A 5,319-nucleotide genomic window follows, 5' to 3' on the forward strand; every position below is an offset into this window, starting at 1 on the left:
TCGCCATTCATCATGATCACATACCTGCAAACAGAAACTAATGATCATAGATAAACAAGAAATACGAGAAAATCAACAAAGGCCGAGAAAAAATAAACAGAAAGTGAAAACGCTAACCTAGACGGATAAGAACAAACGCCTCCAAACCCACCACCCTTCCAACCCCCTCTCCTGTCTCTCACCAACTTGTCCCCCACCCCACCCCCTCAAAAAATATAATATGAACCCTAATTAGCCATGGCGCCTGGCAAACAACTTAAAACTTGGCGAAAAAGATAATTAGGCAACCGAGGTAGCCAATTCTCTTTATTTGCACTGGGGACGGGAAAAATACATCTCTTGCCACAAGTCAAATATTCAAGTGCTTATTTTAAATTAAAAGACACATTTGTCTTATTCAGGCGTTTCGATGACTTCCCATCGAGGACGATTAATCAATTTTCCTTTGGAATTATGAACGAAGCAATCTGCAGAGATAATAGAGGAATAAAGTTGTCAAGAATAAAATGAATTATTTAAGTGTTTGCGAGGCTTTTCGGACTCTTGCCTGGAAATATAGCTTCCAGTACTGGAAAATAAGAGGAAGTTGGGCCTTATTTTCTTTTCTTTCGTTATCATGTGAGAGACAATATACAGTAATAAAATACATGAGAATTTAAAATCGGTGCAATATACAGTAATAAAATACCTGGTAATTTTAAATCGGTGCAATATACAGTAATAAAATACCTGGTAATTTTAAATTCGGCGCAATATACAGTAATAAAATACCTGGTAATTTTAAATCGGTTCAATAGACAGTAATAAAATACATGAGAATTTAAAATCGGTGCAATATACAGTAATAAAATACCTGGTAATTTAAATTCGGCGCAATATACAGTAATAAAATACCTGGTAATTTTAAATTCGGCGCAATATACAGTAATAAAATAAATGAGAATTTAAAATCGGTGCAATATACAGTAATAAAATACCTGGTAATTTTAAATCGGTGCAATATACAGTAATAAAATACATGAGAATTTAAAATCGGTGCAATATACAGTAATAAAATACCTGGTAATTCTAAATTCGGCGCAATATACAGTAATAAAGTACATGAGAATTTAAAATCGGTGCAATATACAGTAATAAAATACCTGGTAATTTTAAATTCGGCGCAATATACTGTAATAAAATACATGAGAATTTAAAATCGGTGCAATATACAGTAATAAAATACCTGGTAATTTTAAATTCGGCGCAATATACAGTACTTCATATTTTCACACTTCTGTGCAATATATATACAGTATCCGGTATTGTGAACTTGAAGCCACAAAAACCAAAGGCTTTACTAAGAAAACGGGAACTCGATTATTTTCTTATCTTTAAATGTATTTCCATTTTCTTTAATAAGAATGGATATTGTGACTAGCTTAAATGTATAGAAATTATACATAAAGCACAAATGCCATTCATAATACTTACATCAATTAACTGGACGCAGTTACAATGGAATGAATACAGATCATTATGGTTGATATTGAAGTGAGGAGATTATTAAGGGTTTTCAAGAATGAAAATGTTGGAGATGGAACTGAAAGACAAAAGCACGTAAAAGAGAATAATAGAAAGATGAAATTGATTCATAGGAACTGAGGAAGATATTATATGAGAGCGAGAGAAATATTTAAGAAAATGTTACCAAATGTTTCAGGAAGAAAACGTTGCTCTGTATAGTAGGCTTGCAAGCAGGGAAACTCGTAATTAGATGGATATCAAAATGAACGGTGTCCATGCAAAGAAGTTGACTAGATATAGTGAATTCATTTTATTATCGATAGAGTTAGTATTAAGAGTGATGGCGAAAGGACTGTACGAAAGTGAACACTGCGGGAGCTGATGGATTTGATGTTAAAACTCAAAAGGACTTTGCTCATGAACATTGATCTGGTAGAGAGAGAGAGAGAGAGAGAGAGAGAGAAGAGAGAGAAGAGAGAGAGAGAATGTTAGAAGCTGACAGGAATGGCTTTTTACGAAGAAAGATAACCTATGCAATACAACCAAGGAAGTGGTGATGGCACCAGCTCAAGAAAAGGCTCCCAAGATCTCCAAAGAAGAGCAGAAAACAATGATTCTGTACCGGTGTTGAAGTTCATCAAGTTCCAGGTAATAGCTGGAACATGACCAGAAAGTCTTTGATAAAGTTCTGTCCTCAGTTTGGGAAACAATATCCTTATACAAGTTGAGATGAGCAAGTCAAACACAAAACAGATTGCGGTGCTCAGAGAAGTACTTGAAGCACAGGAAAAACCTGCTCGACTTCTATGGAATATTAGCCAGGCCAAGTATACAAACATGAAGAACGTGAGCATGCGCAGTTATTCAGGTATTTATTATTAATTAATAACAGGTCAAAATAAGTTCGACGCAAGAATAGACTCACCGTACTCCTGAATGTATAATGGTGTTGCTGATTATTCCTGTCCTCTCGCACTCGCTAACCTCTCTCTCTCTCTCTTCTTCTCTCTCTCTCTCTCTCTCTCTCTCTCTCTCTCCAAATCAACTTATCAGTCAGTTCCTCTGGCACCGAAAAATGATGAAGCTCAAATGTACAACTCACTAAGTAGAAATCTCTCTCTCTCTCTCTCTCTCTCTCTCTCTCTCTCTCTCTCTCTCAAAAGAAAACACACTAGTAAGCGCTTAACTCTCTCCTTTTTTCTCCAGAACATAAACCTTAAGAATGTAATGATAATCTAATTCTCTCTCTCTCTCTCTCTCTCTCTCTCTCTCTCATACAAACGAGTGAGTTTCGCCTTTTTTCTCGCACCTTTCCACCCTCCTCTGCACGTTTGTGTGTGTGTGAGAGAGAGAGAGAGAGAGAGAGAGAGAGAGAGAGAGAGAGAGAGCACCCTGAGCCCCATCCTCTAACCTACCACAGTCTTATAGTCACTTCTTCAGTCGCCTCTTAAAACGAGAACATTTAATTTGCATCTCAATTCACATATAATTTACTAGGCGTTACTTCCGCAGCAATGGCTGTAATTTCTTTGGGAACTCTTTCAAGACGACAGCGGCGCCGTGGAGTTAACAAAGGAAATACGTTTTAGATGAAGAGGATCACCCTCATAACGCTGTCTTGCTAAGTGTTGTGAGTAGCTTAATTTAAAAAAAATAACAATTTATAACAAGTAACTATAATAGGAGTTATATTAAATCATCTCATAATTCATGGAAGCACAATTTCGTAAAGGAAAGTATTGTCATGTGAAAATTTAATGAGACAATTTCTCCGTCTATTGCAAAAGCAGAAATACGTATACGTTTATTATCACAAGCAAGGATGAAAATTGAGCAGTAAACACTCCTTCCTGTGTTAATAGCAATATTATATAAATACCAAATTAGATAGCAAAGAAAATAAATGAGACAGTAGAAGCTTGCGAAAAGAAATACAAGTATATATACACTAAAAATACGTCTGAACCAACAATATAGTCATCCAACAGTGAAAGCATTATTCAAGCACCAATAACAAAAGCAGTAATGTAATTTTCAGCAACAACATCAGCATTAATGACAGCAATCTATTTCCACGGTCATAACTGTCGCCGTCTATACCATTGTAAAACCACAACGCAGATAAACCCAAAGAAAAAAAAAAAGAAATTCACAGTAACAACCAAACAAAAGCGCAATGCTTTCGTCCAATAATCAAATCTAGGAACGTAACTGTTTTCCCTTGTATATCTGATACAGCTGTAGAAACGTTCAGTACACATACACCCTACATGCGTCCGGACACATAAATGCTCGGGTTTTGTTTGGAGAGTAAAATGCATTTACACGCAGGACCGTAACAAACAGAGCCATCGCTGAATTAACCATTTTCCAATTAACGCATGTTGTAAGGGATGCATGAATCATTTATTCAATTTTACGATATTTCATACTGCCAGGGATGTGCCACGCTTCAGTTTCTCTCTCTCTCTCTCTCTCTCTCTCTCTCTCTCTCTCTCTCTCTCTCTCTCTTACTGTTTTTTGAAACGATGTTAACTCAATTGAAAGGCAAAAAAATTTATTCATATCAAAATTTAACCGAGAAAAATTCTTCCACATGAAAAAGGTCTGGAAATATGAATGGAGTTCAAGGTCGACTATTTCTGACTGGATGTGCAATTGCAGAGGAGACGCTGGTGCAACATACTTGCGAATCAAAATAAATCTTTAAAATATACTCCTGAATCGCAAATATAAAGAGGAAGTATATGTCAGCTCCGAGCGGGTAAATTACTCAGGAATGACTATGCGCAAAATAAACTTTAATCAGTGATCTCAAAATAAAATTGAATGCGAAGAGGATACAGGAATTTAAATTGAGGAATGAAAATTTGAACTTAGAGGAAAACCAGTTAAAGATAAACAGAATATGCGTGGGTCAAGAATGACTGGAAGGAGTATATTGCAGCTGAAGTAAGAATAGCGAATTAAAATTATGTGGGCATTAGAAAACTGATTAAAGAACAGTGACCAACAGGAACTTGGCTTCTCGATAGCCTATTAAACCCCATTTACCCATATTAGGAAAACTAAGAATATGGAAAAAAAGGACCTGATAGGGTTGCTTCATTCTCTGTTCTTCTCAGCGCGATGCACATTCTTATCTTTTTTTTTCTTTTTCTTTTTTTGTCTAATTCTTTGTAACGAACGTCCTTTCAACTTGAGTAACTAACCCAGTTCTTCAGGTAATTTACCTATTCAATCCTTATTAGTCATTATCTCGGGTGCCTTATTATTGTATGTTGTTTATGATTAAGCTGACTTTATGCCAGCACGGGCTATAGGCCATTTTTTGATGTGAAGATGAATTGCTGGGTATGGATATGAAACCTTTAATATGAGCTACGCTGATTTTTCTTTAACTGTTTCAGATGACTTACTGGTTCAGTTCCTCGAAGGTTATTTGTCCCTTAGCCAAGTTTCCAGTTCAACTCCTCGTAGGGATTATATTTAACTTGACTCTCTTGTTCAGTCCCTCGTAACTATTGTCTATTTCAGATGAGCCGCTACGTCTCTTGGTTTCCCATTTCACTTATTCATAACGCAGGGTCACTCTTCCATTCAACACGAGACATTTCTGGACTGTCCGCATAATTATTTTTAAAACGCTTTATGTGTGTGATGTGGTAGTTTATTTCAAGCGACGATCTTGAATAAGGAGTGACCTAGACAAGGAAAGTGATCCTCGAGACAACAGCGACTGAGACAGCCAGAAAATGGAAAAGATAACGGAAACTGATTCATCACATGTATAATCAAAACACTGTAATTATT

Source organism: Macrobrachium nipponense, chromosome 5 (assembly GCF_015104395.2).
Source record: "Macrobrachium nipponense isolate FS-2020 chromosome 5, ASM1510439v2, whole genome shotgun sequence".
Lineage (NCBI taxonomy): Eukaryota > Metazoa > Arthropoda > Malacostraca > Decapoda > Palaemonidae > Macrobrachium > Macrobrachium nipponense.